The sequence below is a fragment of the Molossus molossus genome, unplaced genomic scaffold, assembly GCF_014108415.1.
Source record: "Molossus molossus isolate mMolMol1 unplaced genomic scaffold, mMolMol1.p scaffold_m16_p_14, whole genome shotgun sequence".
Lineage (NCBI taxonomy): Eukaryota > Metazoa > Chordata > Mammalia > Chiroptera > Molossidae > Molossus > Molossus molossus.
The window spans coordinates 87,071,012-87,092,254 of record NW_023425349.1 but is presented as its reverse complement, the minus strand read 5'-3'; the positions used below and the strand labels follow the sequence as shown (position 1 = coordinate 87,092,254).

At 40.9% G+C, this 21,243-nt stretch overlaps 1 protein-coding gene and 1 pseudogene across 1 annotated transcript in view; one reads left to right on the top strand and one right to left on the bottom strand.

Annotated features, from left to right (window-relative positions):
• Nucleotides 1-21,243, bottom strand: part of ZNF169 (zinc finger protein 169) — a 59,092-nt gene that overhangs the window by 32,627 nt on the left and 5,222 nt on the right. The gene's annotated exons all lie outside the window — the stretch shown is intronic.
• LOC118629364 overlaps nt 1,354-21,243 on the top strand; it is a 33,993-nt pseudogene continuing 14,103 nt past the window's right edge.

The following is a 21,243-nucleotide window of genomic DNA, read 5'->3' as shown; positions in this document are numbered from 1 at the left end:
ATTCTCTCCCAGCCAAGAAAGCAGGCTGGAAACTTACAAGCCTGCAGCTGGGGTGCTCTTCACTAAAGTGTCAGAACCCGGAAGGTTCTATGTCCCTAGAGTCAGTATGTGGGTTTTAGAACAAGCCTGCTCTGAGGTCATGCTAACACCCCACATGACTTCATCTTCTAGTGACCATGGAGTTCAGTAAAAGCACAAAGTAATATTACTGAACACTTAGCATTAGCTAGATACAAGTTTTGCCTCTTTCCACACGGAGGACTGCTTCAGTGAGAAAGGGGCGCACCTGGATTTGAACTCTCCGTACAAAGGCAGGAACTCAACTGCAGGCCTGGCACAGGCCCCTGGTAGAGACAATGCCCAAAGAGATGCACACTTCAGATTTGCGGGGGGTACGACAGATTCTCCTTGATTAAGTGGTGAATCTGAGTCATGAATCTATGGCACCTCACGGCTACTTCTAGGTATACTTGCAATGTTTTCAATATGAAAAGTTGAAAATAAGAACTTAAGTGTAGATGTCTTACCCACCATCTCACCCCCAATAATTCAGGGGGTCAGCCAGCAGCCCCATGGGGATTGGGATAAATTCCCTGCCCACGGGCTCCATTCCACTAACTCTAGAGTACTAACACACCGGGAGCCAGAAAGACACTGGGACGGTCCACAAGCCCGGAATACTGACTCCGCCAGGCCCTCTAATTTCCCAGGGCCCTGAGGCCGCTGACCTGAGTTGCTTGGCCCAGCCGGTCTACACCCAAGTCAATGCTTCCCCCAAAACCCGGGTCCTCGGGGACAAGTACCACAACGGTGGGCACCACCAGACCCGCACCCCCGTGAATACCCAGGAGGAAAGCCCGAGCCGCACACACACAGCTGTGGGCACGTCTGCCCTGAGCCAGGGGTGCTGGTGTTCCCCAAATCCAAGAACGCCTGGACAGAACAGGACGCTGGGACCCCAGCCCCCGACCATTCCTAGAAAAATCACACCTCTGTGCCAGAGCGACATTTCCCCCGCTCCCCTTCCCAGGTTTCCCGACTGTCTTCCCGTGGAGCCGGCAGCTATCCCTGCCTCGCTCACCACAAGCGTGGAAGGATGGTCAAAACTCGCCAGGGCTGGGTGTGTGGGTCACTACCCACAGTGCCCCAGGGCGGAACTACAATACCCACAGTGCCCCGGGGCGGGGAACTACGCTACCCACAGTGCCCCGGGGCGGGGAATTCGGATACCCTCACTACTTACAGGTTGGGCGCTAGGACTAGTGTCGGGGCGGGGGATGACGCTAATTCTACGTAATGCCAAAGGGGCGGGCAGGACCATGCTTCACTGCTTCGGAAGCTCGCAGCTACTCAATGCCGGGGAGCGGGTCGCACTTCTCGGGCTGCCGGGACAGACTACCCTATTCAGAACCCTGGGCCTCGGATGCGCCGCCCTTACAGCACCACTGGACTTGTACCTTGGGCTACGGTCTCTGGTACTGGCCCCCTCAGCGCTATTGATCCTGAGTTCACCTAGCCTCTTGGGCACTGGAACAAACTGAAAAATCAGACAACTGAAATCAAACTGACTTGGGGTACATGAGAAGGGTTTAGGTGAGCACTAAAATCTTTCTTTTTTAACTTACAGAGTCCTTGTAATTTTTGTTTACATTATTTTTATAAAAATGAAAAGGCGTTAGTTGCCTGGATGTGTATTTATCCTCCATACTGCAGATTCATCCTTGTGTTTTTACATTTAAATAATAGCACATAATGAACTCCTAAAAATGCCAAAGGTACTGGAATTTTTCTTTTTTAAAGAGAAGACTGAAGTTTTGGTCTCTATGTCATTTATTTCTGCTCTGATCTTTACTATTTCCTTCCTTCTACTTGCTCTGGGGTTTTCTTTTTGTTTGCTTTCTAATTCTTTAAGTTGTGAGGTTAGACAGTCAATTAGAAATTTTTCTTGTTTTTTGAGGTAGGCCTGTAGTGCTATGAACTTCCCTCTCAGAACTGCTTTCGCTGCATCCCATAGATTTTGTGTTGTTGTGTGTTCATTTTCATTGGTTTCCAGGAAGTTTTTAATTTCTTCCATGATCTCCTCAGTGACCCATTCATTGTTTAACAACATGCTATTTAGCCTCCATGTGTTGAAATGTCTTTGCATGTTCTTGTTGCAATTGATTTCTAGTTTCATGCCATTGTGATCTGAGAAGATGCTTGATATGATTTCAATCTTCTTGGACTTGTAGAGATTTAGTTTGTGTCCTATCATGTGGTCTATCTTTGAGAATGTCCCATGTGCACTTGAGAAGAATGTGTATTCTGTAGTTTTGGGGTGTAATTCTCTGTAGATATCTATTAAATCCATTTGGTCTAGTGCTTCATTTAGAGTCTCTGTTTCCTTGCTAATTTTTTGCCTAGAGGATCTATCCAGTACTGTCAACGGGGTGTTGAAATCCCCTGCTATGATTGTATTGTTGTCGATTTCTCCTTGGAAGTCCTCCAGAAGATTTTTAATATATTTTGGTGCTCCTATATTGGGGGCATATATGTTTATCAAGGTTATATCTTCCTGTTGGATAGATCCTTTCAATATTATGTAGTGCCATCTTTGTCTCTAGTTATGGTCTTCATTTTGAAATCTATTTTATGAGAAGACTGAAGTTTTAAAAAAAACTAGAGGAAAAACTAAACGTGAAGGACATTTAAAGCTACAATAATTTAAATGATTTGACCAATACAAAAGTCGTTGAATAGATGGAACAATGCAAAGCTTACAAACATATCTAACTTTTTATAAAGAGACACACTTTTTCTAGGAATTTGATAAAAGTGTTTTCAAATTACTTCCTATTTGCTTTTTCTCAAGATGAAGTAACAGGAACCAGATTTAACTTCTTGTTGAAAACTTCAAAAGAACAAAATACATGAAACAATAGGTTTGAAGACATTGGGCATAAGACAGTGAACAGCAGTGAACCCAGAGAGATGGGTAAGGAGCCAGATTGAACTGCTCCATGGAGAGAAATTTCAGGTCACAGCTCAGAGAAGGGAAACCCAAGAGGAGGGTCCTTGACCCCAAGTATCACTTGAGGACCAACCAACACATGCGTGTGCAACCCCCAGGAAAGAGCCACCAGAAAGGATTAGAAGAAAATACCATAGAGCCAGAATTACTGCCTGTCCCCACCAAACAGAGTGGTAATCATAATTCAGGTGGCATGGAGTTAAGTACAGCAGATCTCTGAATAATGTTTCATTCTGCATTGTTTCCTTGTAATGTTGGTGAGAAAAAAAAATGATCTCACCCTGGCCAGTTTGGCTCAGTGGCTGGAGCGTTGGCTTGCAGACCAGAGAGTCCTGGGTTCGGTTCCTGCTAGGGGCACGTACCCCCCCCCCAAAAAAAATTGATACTCAGTTGTAGGCACTGTCTGTGTGGAGTTTGCATGTTCTCCCCATGTCTTCATGGGTTTTCTCCAAGTACTTCAGTTTCCTCCCACATCCCAAAACTGCACATGAGGTTAACTGACATGTCAAAATTGGCCCAGTCTGAAGAGAGAGTGTGTGTGCACCCTGCCATGAAATGGCACCCTGCCCAGAATTGGTCCTGCCTTCTACCCTGAGCTGCCAACATAGGCTCCAGCTTCTCTCAGTCCTGAGCTGGAATAAGGGGATTGGAAAATAATCATCTTCCTTGATTTATTATTCTTTCTTAAATATATGTATAGCTCACACTTATATCAGTGTTTAATATTAGAAGTGTTTTGGGTTTTATTTGAAAGTTTGGTATGTTTTTGTGACCAGAAATATGCCATAAGGACTTGACCTTTATTTACTTATATCAATTAGTGTATGTTAAAATTTGTTTTATATATCGTTTTGCTTAAAGTTGCAGTTTCCAATAACCTATCCATGACATTAAGTGAGGACTAATTGGACTCACAAGGATTTGCCTCAATAGTGGAACAAAATTAGGCCTAAATGCTTGATTGAGATAAATTTTATATTAAAATGGGGGACAAGTATGTTAAATATGTTCCAGAAATTGTAAAGTGACTTTCATTTTTGCATGAACTACATATGCAGAATTACACATATTCTTATGTAAATAAAAATTTAAAGAAACCTTAATTCATGGTCTACTATAAAATGAGCTGTGAATTTAATATAATCTGATTTAAATGGCATTTGCATATTTTCAACACCACAAAGTAATTCTAATATATAACTGGATGACTATATTGGTGATGTTGATCAAGAATATGGTGATAAAGAATAAAGTTCAATTTGCTCTATTACTAGCATTTTACTATAAAATTATAACTATCAATGTGATACTTGATGCAAATCAGCTAAATGGAACTAAAGGGAAAGTCTGTAAAGTAACTAGGAAAGGAGGGAAAAAAAGGAGGAAAAGTGAAAAAGATGATTTGAAATCAGTTTTGAATGCGAGAGTAAATAGTTACTTATTTGGGGGAAATTAACCTGCTTCACAAAACAAATATAAAAGGAAATCAAAGATGTAGCAAGATGAAACAGCAATGATTTTTAAAATATCTTGTGGTGTGGAAGGCCTTTTCATGTATCTTCACAGCAGAGACCCTCAAGAAAAGAATGCCTCCCCTTGGCTGGTTTGGTTCATCGGTTAGTGTTGGCCCTCGGACCAATGAGTTGTGAGTTCGATTATGGTCAGGGACATGTACCTTGGTTGTGGTTCATCCACAACCCCACTCAGGGTCGTGTGGGAGGCAACCAATCGATGTTTCTCTCTTTCTCTCCCTCCTTCTCATTCTATCTGAAGATAAATGGAAAAATATCCTGGGGTGAAGGATTAAAAAAAAAAAAAAAAAAAGACAAGAAAAGAATGCCTCAAGTCAACAATGCCAAAACAAGTGTGCTTGTTCCGGTAAGCAGACATTGCGGTCTCATCTCTTGGCTGAAATCCACCTGAAGAGAGAAAAGGGATATTTCTGCAAACTCTCTGTTGGTGGCTTAAGCTTTGAAATCACAGAAGAAAGTTTGAAAAACTACTGATCGCCAAGGTGGCACTAACCTCTGCAATCCCTCCAGAAATGCAGTACTACTTTTACTTTTTCTAGGTAGTGGCAGTTGAGTGGCTTCCACTTGGCCTTTTCCACCATGGTAGCCCTCACTCCATAGGTGAGAGAGCTGATGTGGGAGTTCCTCCAGTTACTGAGTACATTTATTAATTACACATTCTGGAGGTGGGTAAATAACCACAGGGTGGTTTGCAGATCCTCTGGCCTCTCTGTGAGGCAGACCTGAGCTAAAACTTCATTTATCATGTGACCTCCTTAAGCCCCTATTCTGACTGGTGATCACAGTGACATTTTCAGTCTCCCATAATCAGTGTCAGTTTACAACCATTGGACCAGTAGTCCCAAGAGGGTCTGATTAGTCCTTTTCCCCAGTGTACAGTCAACCTGGTAAAGGCCATAGGTGCCTTTGGGAAAGGCTGAGAGAGTTTATTACCTCTAGTCTTGACAAGCAAAAAATGCTAAAGGGAGTCCTTCAGGTTGAAATAAAAAGACACTAGACTAATTTGAAGCTGTATGAGGACATAGAGCAGTGGTTCTCAACCTTCCTAAGCTGCAACCCTTTAATACAGTTCCTCATGTTGTATGTGGGCGTAGCTGCATGTGGGCGGACCCGCCTGGAGACAGATAGAGGAGCGGTGTCTCAGTTCCTAAGACCATCAGAAATATGTGTTTTATGATGGTCTTGGGCAACCCCGTGAAAGGGTAGTTCGACCCCCAAAGGGGTCATGACCCACAGGTAGAGAACCGCTGATATAGAGCAAATACAGGTAAAAGTAAATACAGTGGCATTATAAAAACTAGTATAATTGTAATTTTGGTTTGAAACTCCACTTTTTAGTTTCTAATGATTTAAGAGACAATTGCATAAAAAGTAATTATTAACCTGTACTATTGGGCATACAGTTTATAAAAATATAAATTGTGGCAACAATAACATAAAAAAGGTAAAGCTGTATAGAAACAGAGTTTTTGTATACTGTGGAAGTTAAGTTGGTATCAATCATATCAGAATTATATGATTTTAGCATGTTAAATGTAATACCCATGGTAGCCACAAAAAGTATCCAAGGAATATACACAAAAGGGAATTATAGGGTAATAGTTTAGTATATTTAGTTGCTACAGACATCAACTAAACACAGAGAAGGCAGTAATAGGGGAAATGAGAGACAAAAAGTCTGTAAGGCATATAGAAAAAAAATAGCAAAATGGCAGAATTATATCTCTCTTTATCAATAATTACTTTAAATTCAAATGGATTAAACTCTTTAATTAAAAGACAGAGATTGACAAAACAGAATGGAGTTAAAAAAAAGCAAGATCTTGCCAGGCTAGTGTGGCTCAGTGGTTGAGCATTGACCCATGCACCAAGATGTCGCAGGTTTAATTCCTGATCAGGGTACGTGCCCAGTTTGTGGGCCAAATCCCCAGTGGGGTGCATGCAGGAGGTAGCCAATCGATATTCTCTCTCATCAATATTTCTAGCTCTCTCTCATTCTGCCTTCCTCTCTAAATTCAATAAAGAAAAAAGGGAAGGAAGGAAGGAAGGAAGGAAGGAAGGAAGGAAGGAAGGAAGGAAGGAAGGAAGGAAGGAAGGAAGGGAGGGAGGGAGGGAGGGAGGGAGGGAGGAAAGGAGGGAGGGAGGAAGGGAAGGGAGGGAAGGGAGGGAAGGGAAGGAAAGGAGGGAAGGGAAGGAAGGGAAGGAAGGGAAGGGAGGGAAGGGAGGGAAGGGAAGGAAGGGAAGGAAGGGAAGGAAGGGAAGGAAGGGAAGGAAGGGAAGGAAGGGAGGAAGGGAGGAAGGGAGGAAGGAAGGAAGGAAGGAAGGAAGGAAGGAAGGAAGGAAGGAAGGAAGATAGATCCAGGTATTTATTTTCTACATAAGACTCACTTTAGATCCAATGGGACAAATAGGTTGAAAGTAACGGGGTGGTTAAAAAATATTCCATGCAGATAATTTGGAAAGATATGGCAGGCATTACCGGAGGGAGGGAGAGCGTGTGAGAGAGTGAGCAAGTGTGTGAGAGAGTGAGAGTGGATGGGAAGGTGGACAACCAAACCCGAGCAATACAGAGCCATGGAGCAGATGTTTCCTGTGTTGTGGACGGGAGCAGCTGGCTACCATGGTAAGCGGCCCTTCAGGGCGCTTCTCCTTGTGCTGCGGGGAGGTACCACCATTTTGGAAGATCCCAGATCTTCCCTGGGAGGAGGCAGTGGGACTGGCTAGGGCCCAGCAACCTGAGCCCACCAGCACACCTGGCACCATTGCACCAGTGTACACTCTGTGTCAACACAGAGCAGTGCACAGTAGTGGAGCTTCCAAGGTGCTGGTTGCAGAAGCCGCAGACAGCCAGGAACCCAGCACCATCCCCCATTGTAGCAGCCCAATCAGAGTTGAGATGTACCCCCAGCAACAGAGGCTGGGGAGCAAAATCTATCCCCAGGCAACAGAAGCACAGACCACCAGCTGAGACCCATCCCCAAAAACTACAGTAAAAGCTGAGCAGGAGTTGAGCCCTACAGGGCAGCAGCACTCCCCAGCCACCAGCAGTGGGACCTGGGACTCCACAGAGACCTGTGTGGTCCAGTAGCCCACAAGAGCAGTGGGAAGCCGGAGCCGGAGACGATGTGCAATCCAGCTGCCTGCCTGCGGGACCTGTGGGGTGCTGAAACACCAGAGAGGCCTGTGCAACTAAGCAGTGGCTGCAATCTAGTTACCCATGGGACCTGTGAGGTGCTGAAGCACCAGAAAGGCCTGTGTGACCCAGCAGGGACTGCACCATCCAATTACCCACGGGACCTGTGGGGTGCTGAAGCACCAGAGAGGCCTGTGTGACCCAGCAGGGACTGTGCCATCCAGTTACCCACAGGACCTGCAGGGTGCTGAAGCACCAGAGAGGCCTGTGCAACCCAGCAGCCCATAACATAGGCATAGAGCTAGGTCCCCAAAGGGACTGTGCTATCCAGTTACCCGCGGGACCTATAGGGTGCTGAAGCACCAGAAAGGCCTGTGCGACCCAGCTGCACACAAGATAGGCGTAGAGGATGTGAAAATGGAGGCAGAGTGAATAGAAGCTACACAGACTATCTCCCAGGACCAATTGGGAATTACAACTAAAATAAAGACAAATCCTCGGAAAAAAGCAACAGAAATGCAGTAGGACAGGACTATATAACCAGGGACACTGGTAGGATCTGCGGAGGCACAAGACGGTGATGGGCTGGGAGCCCACGGACAGCAGCAGTCTTGGTTGTGAGCAGTGCCCTTGGGGAATAAAGGCCAAGCCCGCTCCAGAGCACAGAGAGCCTGGACAGAGTGTTAAAATAGCCACAGCCACTCACCTGGGGGCTATGGCAGAGTGAGGGCAGACTGGGCTGGAACTCTGTGGGGACACCCGGGATTTGGACGGCACTCAGAATTTTTGCTGAGTTGTGGCCACAAAGGACGGTGGCCAGTGTGCTCCTTCCCAGAGCTGTGGGGAAAAGCAGCCTTCCCCCCCCCCCTGGAGATTCAGCCTTTCCCAGGTGAGGCAAAGAAATGCAAATTGAGGCTCATTAACAACGAGCATCTATCCCAACTTCTGGAAATCCTCTTATGCAAAACACCAGAACTACATTCCAAAGCACTGAGTAACTGAGACTACTAGTCACCAGGAAAAATCTAGAGGATATCTGAACCTTTCCTGGGCTTGCAAATCTACCCAGGAAAATAAGACTTGACAAAGGTGTTTAACTTGGGTCTTCTCATGCTCATCCAAACCCAGTGGAAGGAGCCACAACCAGCAGAACACCAACACCCACGAAAAAAATCTGGCAGGCCCCAAAACCCACTCAGACAACCAAAATGGTGAAACAAGGAAACAAATCCAAATGAGAGAACAAGATAATTCTGCAGGAGAAGAAATACATGACATAGAATTAAGCAAGATATCAGAGGGAGAGTTCAGAGTTATAATCATGAGGAAGCTCAACAGCATGAGTAAAGATATAGAAACATAGAAAATGAACCAATTGGAAATGAAGAATGCCATAGCAGAACTAAAGAACACATTGGAAGGATTAACCAGCAGAGTAGAGTAAACTGAAGACCATATCAGTGAATCAGAAGACAGGGTAGAAAAAAATCACCCCCTCAGAAAACCAAAAAGAAAAAACAATTAAGAAAAACCAGGAAGACGGCCTAAGAGAACTGTGAGACAATATGAAACATAACAACATCTGCATCATAGGTGTGCCAGAGGAAGAAAAAAAATGAGCAAGGGTTACAGAATGTATTTGAAGAAATAGTGACAAAAAACTTTCCTAGCTTGGTGAAGGATAAAGGCATACAAGTTCAACAAGCACAGAGAGCCTCAAGCAAGAAGAACCTAAAGAGACCAAACCAAGACACATCATAATTAAAATGCCAAAAATTAAAGACAAAGAGAGAATGCTAAAGAAAGGAAGAGATAAGCAACAGGTTACCTACAAAGGAACCCCCATAAGGCTATAGCTGACTTTTCAACAAAAATACTAGAGGCCAGAAGGGAATGGCATGAAGTACTTAAGGTCATGAAAAACAAGGATCTGAATCCAAGACAATTTTATCCAGCAAGGCTATCATTCAAAATAGAACGTGAAATAAAGACATTTCCAGACCAAAAAAGGCTAAGGGAATATATTAGCACCAAACCAGGACTCCAAGAAATCTTAAAAGGACTGCTGTAATAAGCAGAAGAAATAGGAAGAGAAATGTAACCATAATGAACAAAAATGATAATAAATAAGTACATATCAATAACCCTAAATGTAAATGAATTAAATGCTCTGATCAAAAGGCACAGAGTAGCTGAATGGATAAGAAAGCATGAGTCATATATATGTTCTTTCCAAGGGACCCACCTCACAACAAAGGACTCACATAGGTTGAAAGTGAAGGGATGGAAAAATTTTCCCAAGGAAACGGAAAGTAAACAAAGGCTAAGGTAGCAATATTCATATCTGATAAAATAGACTTCAAAATGAAGGCCATAACTAGAGACAAAAAAGACCACTAAATACTATTGAAAGGATCTATCTAACAGGAGGATATAACCTTGGTAAACATATATGCACTCAATATAGGAGCACCAAAATATATTTAAAAACTGGAGGACTTCAGAGGAGAAATCAACAGCAATACAATCATAGCAGGGGACTTCAAAACCTCACTGACATCACTGGAAAGATCCTCTAGACAAAAAATTAACAAGGAAACAGACTCTAAATGATGCACTAGGTCAAATGGATTTTAAAATATCTACAGAGAATTACACACCAAACTGCAGAATTCACATTCTTCTCAAGTATACATGGGACATTCACAAAGATAAACCACGTTAGGATACAAACTAAGTATTTACAAGTTCAAGAGATGGAAATCATATCAAACATCTTCTCAGACTGCAATAGCATTAAACTAGAAATCAGTTACAACAAAAACATTCAAAAACATGGAGGCATAATAGCATGTTATTCAACAATAAATGGGTTATCAAGGAGATCAAGGAAGAAATTAAAAACTTCCTGGAAACCAGTGAAAATTAACACACAACAACACAAATTCTATGGGACGCAGCAAAACCAGTCCTGAGAGGGAAGTTCATTGCACTATAGGCCTACCTCAAGAAACAAGAAACATTTCTAATTTCTAACCCTACAACTTAAAAAACAAGAAAGTAAACAAAAAGAAAAACTCAGAGCAAGTAGAAGGAAAGAAACAGCAAAGGTCAGAGCAGAAATAAATGACATAGAAACTTAAAAAAAAAAACAAAAAAACACACAATTCAAAAGATCAATGAAACAAGGAGCTGGTTCTTTGAAAAGATAAACAAGATTGATGGACCCTTAGCCAGACTCACCAAGAAACAAAAAGAGAGGACCCAAATAAAATCAGAAACAAAAGAGAAGTAGCCATTTACACCACAAAAATACAAGGGTTCATTAAAAAATACTATGAACAATTATACGCCAACAAATTGGACAATCTAGGTAAAATGGACAAATTTCAAGAACCACAATCCCAAAACAATATTTGCAAATCAATAAATGTGATATATCACATAACCAAAATGAAAGATAACCATATGATCATATCAATATATGCTGAAAAAGCATTTGAAAAAATCCAGTGCCCATTTCTGATAAAATCACTCAGCAATATGGGAATAGAGGGATCATATCTCTACATACTAAAGGCCATATATGAAAAACCTACAACTGCCCTGGCCAGTTTGGCTCAGCGTTTACAGCATCGGCCCACCGACCAGAAAAACCTACAGCCAATGTCATACTCGGGCAAAAACTAAAATCATTTCTCTTAAGAATAGGAACTTTTGCCACTCTTATTTAACATAATACTGGAAGTCTTAGCCACAGCAATTAGATAAGAAGAAAAAATAAAAGGGATCCAAATTGGAAGGTAGGAAGTAAAACTGTCATCATTCACAGATGATATGATATTGTACAAATAAAACTTTAAAGACTCCATCAGAAACCTGCTAGAGCTAATGAATGACTTTGGCAAAGTAGCAGGATACAAAATTAACATAAAGAAATCAATGTCATTCTTATACACCAATAATGAACTCACAGAAACAGAAACTATAAAAATAAAAATCCCATTTACCACTGCAGCATAAAAACTAAGATACCTAAAAATAAAAACCAAAGAATTAACAGACTTGTTCTCAGAAAACTACAGGCCATTGAAAAGAGAAATAGTGGAAGATATAAAAATAAGTGGAAGCACATACCTTGTTCATGAATTAGAAGAATTAACATCATTAAAATGTCCATATTACCAAAAGCAATCTATAGATTCAATGCAATCCCCATCAAAATACCAATGACATATTTCACAGAACAGATACTTCAAAAGTTCATATGGAACCAAAAAAGACCCTGAATAGCCACAGCAATCTTGAAAAAGGAGGACAAAATAGGTGGGATCACAGTAATGGATATCAGGTTATATAAAGTGACTGTAATCAACACAGCCTGGTAGTGGCATAAGAACAGGCATATAGACCAGTGGAACAGAACAGAGAACCCAGAAATGGACCCAAGGCAATATGCTCAATTAATATTTGACAAAGGTGGCAAGAGCATACAGTGAAGTGAAGACAGCCTCTTTAATAAATGGTGTTGGGAAAACTGGATAGCTACATGCAAAAAAAAATGAAACAAGATCATCAACTTACACCATACACAAAAATAAACTCAAAATGGATAAAAGACTTAAATGTGACCCATGAATCCATAAAAATTCTAGAAGAAAATGTAGGCAACAAAATTTCATCATACACAGCAGAATTTTCACTGATACATCACCTAAGGCAACAGAAACAAAGGAGAAAATAAACACATGGGACTACATCAAACTCAGAAGCTTCTGCACAGCAAAAGAAACAACCAACAAAATGGAAAGGCAACCCACACTATGGGAGAACATCATTGCCAATGATACATCAGATAAGGGGTTAATTTCCAAAATTTATAGAGTACTCATACAACTCAACAAAATGAAGACAAAGAACCCAATTAAAAAATGGGCAGAGGAGCTGAATAGACACCTCTCCAAACAGGACATACAAATGGCCAAGAGACATATGAAGAACGCTCAACATCACTAATCATCAGAGAGATGCAAATTAAAACAATAATCAGGTATCACCTCACAACTGTCAGAATGGCCACCATCAACAAATCATCAAACAACAGGTGTTGGCGAGGTTGTGGAGAAAAGGGGACTCTAGTACACTGCTGGTGGGAATGCAGACTTGTGCAGCCACTATGGAAAACAATATGGTGTTACCTCAAAAAATTAAAATTTGAACTTCCATTTGACCCAGTGATCCCACTTCTAGGAATATACCCTAAAAAGCCTGAAACACCAATCAGAAAGAATATATGTACCCCCATGTTCATAGTAGCAGTATTTACAATAGCTAAGATCTGGAAACAGCCCAAGTGTCCATCAGTAGACGAATGGATAAAAAAGCAGTGGTACATGTACACAATGGAGTACTATGCAGCTGTAAGAAAGAAAGATCTCTTAACTTTGAGATGACATGAAGAGACCTGGGAAGTATTATCCTAAGTGAAATAAGCCAAGCAGAAAAAGACAAATACCACATGATCTCACTTATATACGGAATATAATGAACATAACAGTCTGAGGAATAGGGTAGACCCAGAAACATGGAAGTAGGGTACAGACTGACAAATCTCAGAAGAGGGGATGGTGGGGGGAGGGAATAGATAAACCACAGAACTTATATGCATGTATGCATAACCAATGGACATGGACAACAGAGCTGGGGACGGGGCGGGGGTGATGGGGAGGAGGGTGTCAATGGAGTAAAAAAGGACAAACATCTGTAACAAAAATAAAATTAAAAATATAATAAAAATTTTTTTTAAATGTGGGACATCTGTAATGCTCTCAACAATAAAAATAAAATTTTTAAAAAAGAATTATTCACAATAGCCAAAGGATGGAAAAAACTTGTGTCTGTCAGCAATGGAATGGATAAGCAAAATGTGCTATATACATCTAATGGAATATGGTTCAACCATAAAGAATGAAATTTTGATAATATGCTACAATATAAATGGGCCTTGAAAACATTGTGAATGTATTTAATTTCATTAAATTGTACACTTACAAAAGGTTAAAATGATAAATATTAATGTTATACATATTTTCCCACAATAGAAAACTTTTTAAAAAGTCAATATATTCTTGGCCAAAGAATGAAGGGATCTCTAATTTTAACTGATTCTACAAAACTATCTCAGGAGTATATACTGTTGTTGGTTTCATTTGTATCTTTAAAGAATTGTTTAACATACAAACCATGTTACAATAAATGTTCTTGAACATGTCTCATTTTATACATTAGCAAGAGTTCTTTTTTTTTAAACACATATTCTTTTAATTTTTTAGATAGAGAGGAAGGGAGAAGTGGGGAGAGAGTTAGAAACATCCACGAGAAAGAAACATCGATTGGCTGCCTTCTGCACACCCCACACTGGAGATCGGGCCACAACCTGGGCACGTGCCCTGACTGGGAATCGAACCTGCAACCTCTCGGTGGATGTGACAATGCTCAATCCACTAAGCCACACTGGCCAGGCAGCAAATATTCTTTAAAAGTACATTTTAAGAAGTGAAATTTCCTGAGCCATGATATTATATATGTGAAAAATATTTTTCAAACCTGATTTCCAAAATGACTATACCAATTTGCATTACCACATACATTACAGTTTACATTCCCAATACATGCTAGCAATAGGGGAAAATTTCTAAGGGCTGAGAGATCAAAGAAGAGGCTGACAACTCTCATTACATTAAGAGTTTATTAAAGGAACTTAGACACAAGGCATGCTGAGACGAAGGTAAGACACCCTAGATATCCTCCAAGGGGCAGGCACTAAGGAGTTACACATGAAAGGGCAGGTGTATGGGAGCAAAACCTGCCCCAGGGAAGGGGAACCGCCTATCATGCTTTCCAGGGGGGTAGCAGAAGTCTGTTCCAGGAACCAGCACCAACCAGCATGCTGTAGGGCATGGGGGAGGGGCCAGACAAGCAGTCTCTAATAGGATTACTGTGAATTAAATTCTGTTCTTTCTCAAATCTAGCTGGCAGACCCAGCAGCAGTCATGTCATAGGATAGTCTTTCCTCTACAGTAACCAACACAGATATTATTCAACTTCTTTTATTTATTGATTTTTAAAGAGAGGAAGGGAGAAAGAGAGAAATATCAATTTATTGTTCCACTTATTCATGTATTCATCAGTTGATTCTTGTATGTGCCCTGACTAGGAATCGAACCCACAACCTTGGCATATCAGAACAATGCTCTAACCAACTGAGCTACCTGGCCAGGGCCTATTCAACTTCTTTTAAATTTTCCCAATGTGATAGACAAAAATTTCTGCCTTATTGCATCCTAAATTTTCATTTCCCTAATTATATTTCATCACTGGTGCTACTGAGCATCTTTTTATGTTTATCCTTCTGTGACTTGCCTGTTTATAAATTTTCCTATTTTTCTTCTAGACTGGGTGTCTGTTGGATCCTCCCGGAAGCAAATGCCAAGACTGAGTTGAGTGTAGAGTTTCCTAGGAAGTACTTTTCCTGTGACAGGAAAAGGGGGTAGCTGGTTTTGGCAAGGGAGCCATCAGTACAAGATGCAGACTGCCAGTCAGAAATGGCTAAAGCCTTGTGTCACAGTGTTGCTGAGCCACAGTGGGAGCCACCCCAAGAACAGTGTGACCTCAGCTCCACAAAGTTTAGGTGAACATGAAGGAGTCAGCTGCTGTAAACCATTAGCTTACCCTAAGAAGCCTGAAACACCAATCAGAAAGAATATATGTACCCCCATGTTCACAGCAGCACTATTTACAATAGCTAAGATCTGGAAACAGCCCAAATTCCACAAGTTGTCTTTTTCTTCCTGGATTGTAGCTTTTATGGATATATATATAACAATGATTAGTATGTACACCATATATCAATAAATTTTTTTAAAAGCTATTTTTTTAAGCTTCACCTGAGGGTGTTTTTCCATTTATTTTCAGACAGTGGGAGAGAGAGAGAAACATCCATGTGAGAGAGACACATCAATTACTTGCCTCCTGCATGACCCTGCCCAGGGCCAGGAACTGAAATGCAACTGAGGTACGTGCCCTGACCAGAATCAAACCAAAGACTCTTTGGTCCGTGGGCCAACGTTCCAACCACTGAGCCAAACTAGCCAGGGCTAAAAGCTATTGACTATCTATCAAACTCACAGATGCATATATCCTTAGGCCCAATAATTACATTTCAAGAAATTTGTCCCACAGATGTACTTCTTCATGTAGAATAATTGTGCTCAAGGTTATGGCATTGCTTGTGACGCTTCCTTTATTAAAGTAGAGAGCAAGGTATTTAGGGGGTAGGGATGGGAGGGAGACTTTTTGCTTTCGTACTTTTTGGATTTTGAGTCACTGAATTTTGAGTATTAGTAAAAACAAAAGTATTTTTTAAAGTGATTTCCATAGTTGAGAGATGCTGGTGACCTGGCCAGGGGTTTCTTCACTTTGAGGCAGCTGCTTATTTGTCAGGTTACTTGGTCCCAAGTAGGTCATTCCCATCTATCTCTATCTCCACATCTGTGAAATGCTTCCTTGTTCCTAGAGCTCTGGCTGCATGTCATCCCAAGTGTTTCCAAGTCCCAGGGCATTGTAAGAGCCTTCTCTTCTGGGACTTCACATCCTCTTAACTTTGAAAATTTTGGTGCTTTGTGCCTGCCCTTTCCCTCCCACTAGGCGAAAGGAACCCCAGAGCAAGGAGCATGTAACTTCAGGGCTTTTGGTGCCTGGATCTGCCCCACGGAGGGTGGGTGCGCATGCTGGGGTGCTGTTTGATGATGTAACCACCAGATGGCAGCGTGCTTCCTGGAAGCCAAGACACGAGATCTGTTCAATAGGGCAGCTACTAGCCCCATAATAGTTTTGAGTACTTGAAATGTGGCTGGTTCCTATTAAGATGGTTTACATGTAAAATACACATGGGATTTGAAGTTTTAGTATTAAAAAAGAATATCAAATGTCTCATTAATAAATTGTTTACATCAGTTACATCTTGAAACAATATTTAGATATACTGGATTAAACATATTAAAATGTTCACCTATTTTCATTCTTTTCAATGAGACTACTAGAAAATTTAAAGTCACACATGAGGTTCACATTATGTTCTTTTGGACAGTGTTGTGCAAGACCCTCTATAATGCCTCCCAGCTGATTTGGTAAAGCTGAGAGGCTGGTGCCCTGCCCTCTGCCCATGATGAGAGCCACCTGGCATGTGGATTTCACAGAACTCCTTTACCATCACAGCAGAGCTGGTCCCAGAGGTCTAGGTCATGGCAAGGCCCTGACAGCAACAAAGGGCCCCTGGCCATTTTAACTCGTCCTCTCCTCAGGTCAGGTCACATGGGAAATCCACATGGGAGAAGGCAGCCCCCAGTGGGCACTGGTAGTGCCGGCCAATATGCAACACTTTACCTGTATTCTCTTACCTCTCACATCAACCCAATTTCAATGAAGAAATAGGTCAGAAAAGTGGAGGGACCTACCCAAGTTTCCTAGGAGGTGTCATAGAGCTATAACCAGACATTATAGATGCTGGCTGCCCCTGTCTGCATCACTGCTGTCTTCACGAGCTCACTGAGGCCTCCATAAGGGGAAGAAACTATCCTTCCATGAGCTTCCTACTGTGTTGAAAATCTAGACTGCAGTCACCTCTGTTCTTTTCTGTTCAGACTGCCTGTGTTCTCTTGCAGGCATAACTGAGTGGCTTACCCCTCAGACAATGCCTGCATACTGGGCAGTGGAGAGCAGCTGGTTGTGTGTCCTCAGATCACACTGTGAATGGAATGTGCTTGAGCTGAAGACTGTCCCAAGGGAAGGCCAGGGCAGAAGGCTTTACTGCCTGGTTTCATGCCAGGTCCTGTGCTATATACTTTTATATTATCTCACTTAATCCACATAGTCACCCTCTAAAGTAGGTCCTGTTACCCTCAGTTTACAGTTGAGGAAATGTAGGCAGAGAGAGATGTGTGAGTGGACAAGCAGGAGAGGTTAAGATCATGCAGTTATATCGTTGTCTTTCTCGTGTCTTCAGGCTGTGGTGTCTCTGCTGTGTGAGGCTGCAGACAGGACTTTTCTGATGGCAGTGAGGCTGGGTCTCTCAGAGGCTATGAAGGGAATGAGTGGGAGGGCAGCCTTGAGCCTGTACTCCAGACTGAGTGATCACTAAGACAGAGAGACATTGGAGTGAAGAAGCCCTGCAGGGAGTACAGATGGCCATATCTTTCTCTCAGCCAATTTCTGGATTCCCTGTCACCTACTGAACAAGAATCAGGCACCTTAGACCTGTGCTCATGGTCTGAGTAGTCCAGCTGCAGACAGTACTCCAGCCTCACCTTTCACAACACACATGGTCCAGGTGAGAGATGCTGGTGACCTGACTAGGGGCCCTTCACCTCAAGGCAGCTGCTTATTTATTATGTGGCCCTGAGCAGGTCATTCCCCCTCTCTATCTCCACATCTGTGAAATACTTCCGTGTTCCTAGAGCTCTGGCTGAGTGTCATCCCAGGTGTTTGCAAATCCCAACAGCATGCTCAATGCTTCCCGTACATGCCACCTTGCTTACCTGTTCCCAGGTCTTTACTTCCATCATTTTTTCCCCCTGGAAATGCCCTCTCCCATCACTGCCTGTCCACAGCTTACCCATCATTCAAAGCACAGCCTTGGGCTAAATAAACATAATGAGCCATGTTTGACAGACAAGTAAGTTTTTTAAAGGACTGTCAAGAGCCTTGAATGCTCCAGTCCTGCCTAATAAATGCAATGGCATCTTCTTGGCAGATGTGAGCAGCCAACCCCAGGCTTGGCGGTGGCTGGTCCAGGTCCCAATTCTCCGTTCACTGCTCTTCCCCATCCTCCTTGCTTTCCTTCTCACCATGGCCTACCTGATTGTAAAAAAGTTCACATGCTCAGAGTTTGAAGAATGAAGATGATGTAGACAGTGGGTTATTGGGACTCTACTTATAATGTCCCTAACTGCCATGTCCTACTGCAGCTTTTCTTTGGACAGTGACTGATTTTAACCCTTTTGAACCAGGAATCTTTCCTCCTACTCCTCTTTTACCTGCCAGGTTCAAGAACTTACTGGACATTCTTTCCACATGGGCTATATAGCTTGGCAATTTTGAACGGCATCGCAGCTGCTCTTACCAGTGCACGGTGCCTCATAACCTACCCTGGAGCAATATTCTTGGCAAAACTTAGTCATAATTGCTCTATAATATCAGGTAAGAATATCAGTGCCTACTCAGAAGACCAAGAAACTTCCTGTTCATTATGTAATTCAGATGCCTGTCATATCATCTTTATGGAGGGCCTTCTTAAGTACTGTTCCAGAAGCTAGGCTTTGGGATATCTGAGAATTAAGTTTCAAGTAATTTCTTAAAATTGTAAGATGTTTACTTCATCTCTTTACTTCTATGTGTAGAAAGCATTTTAATAGAAAACAAAATGAAAAACTTGAATACAATATATCTTTCTATGTATAAACTATATTTTCCCTAGGACGTAATCATATTATTAATTGATATAGAAATATATCAAAATTATTCATTATATCTGGAAAGCAAACAGTGCCCACCACTTTGGCATTTTATAGAAGCTTCTTTTAAATCAGAATATTTAGTTTTTGATATTCATACAATCAATAGAAGGTATATTTACATTTTTTAATGGTGCATAGTTTATTGTGGATTTTTTTTAACATATTTCCTACTACATATTGAATTTGTACATTTTAAACATTGTTACATTATAGCCTGGCTAGTGTGGATCAGTGGCTGAGCGTCAAGAAGTCACCAGTTTGATTCCCGGTCAGGGCACATGTCCAGGTTGTGGGCCAAATCCTCCAGTAGGGGGCATGCAGGAGGTGGCCAGTCAGTGTTCTCTCTCATCGATGTCTCTCTCTCTAAAATCAATAAAAAAATTATTAAAAAATAAAAATTGTTTCATCTAGACACATGTAAATGTTATTCTTTATCTGGTATGAACCTAATACCTATCATTTTTTAATAAGCATTTTGACTTTAAGCAAAAAAGCATACTAACCTTAGTTTAAAATTAAATAAACTTATCTTTAACAAAAAAAATCTGAAAAAAAGGTAACTTATATGAACCATTAAAATATTGAGAAATTTGAAGCTATTCACTATTTGTTTCCACAATTCCAAATATTTATCCTGGTGTATATACTTCCACAGAACTTATTTATTTTGTTTTTAATAAATATTAACCTAACATTTTTATATTTAGAAATGCTTGAACTAGTTGGTTTTGAATCTCAAAAATTTAGTTATCAAAATAGAAAAAGGTGTTTTGATATGTGTTTATATGTATACTTTTTTAATACATAGTTTTATAATTTTCCTAATTTTTAGAGTTTAAAAAAAATTTCTTTTTCCTTTATTGATTTCAGAGAGAGAGAAAGTAAGAGGGAGAGAGAGACAGAAACATCGATGAGCGAGAACATCAATTGGCTGCCTCCTGGGGATTGGGCCCACAACCTGGGCATGTGTCCTGACAGGGAATTGAACCAGCGACCTCCTGGTGCATGGGTCGATGCTCAACCACTGAGCCACACCAGTCAGACTAATTTTCCTATTTAAATGTTCTTCTATAATTGTGGTGTTAGTTTTTGTTTTTACAGTAATTAAGCCTTAATTGTTCTCACTTACTTTCCAAATGTCTGTTTAGAAAGTCATTTCCATTTTAAAAAGATGAAATATTTAAAATGCTGTTTTCCCTAGCCACAGAAAAACTTACATTTAGGAAAGCATTATAGAGTAAGTAAAACGGGTCACTCGGCTAAACAGGAAATAAATATCTGTAGTCTGTTTCTGTTACCTGCTAAGTGTTGTTACTGAATAAATGATTTAATGATGTTTCTAAAAAAATTAGTTCAAAGTGTATCAAAGACCTAATAGGAAAACCTAAAATTATAAAAACTATAGCAGAAATTCAGCAGTCATAGTATACAAGATCAAACACAAAATCAATTACATCTTTATATATTAACAAAAACATTTTAAAATAAAAACACAATACCTTTACAATTCTTCCAAAGAAAATGAAATAATTATATATCAATTGAACAAAACATACTCAGGATCTGTATCATGAAAATTATAAAATGCTGATAAAAAGAATCAAAGAATACCTAAATAATTGAAGAGATATACCATGACCAAGAACTGGAAAACTCAACATAGTAAAGATGTCAGTTACACTGAAACTAATCTATAGATTTAATGCAATTCCTATAAAAATCCCAGCAAGATATGACAATTGTATTTTAAATTTTAAAATCCTAGTAAGGTTTTGTAAACTATTTTAAAGTTTAAATGGAAAGGCATAGGACTTAGACTAGCTAAAACAATTTTTTTTAAAAAGAGCTTACTATGTAATGACAATAAACAAGACAGTGCTGATACACAGATCAGCAGAACAGAGAACACAGACCCCCAAAATGCCCAACTGATTTCTGACAGAGGTACAAACCCAACACAAGGGAAGAAGTGCCGCCTTCTTGGCAAATGGTGCT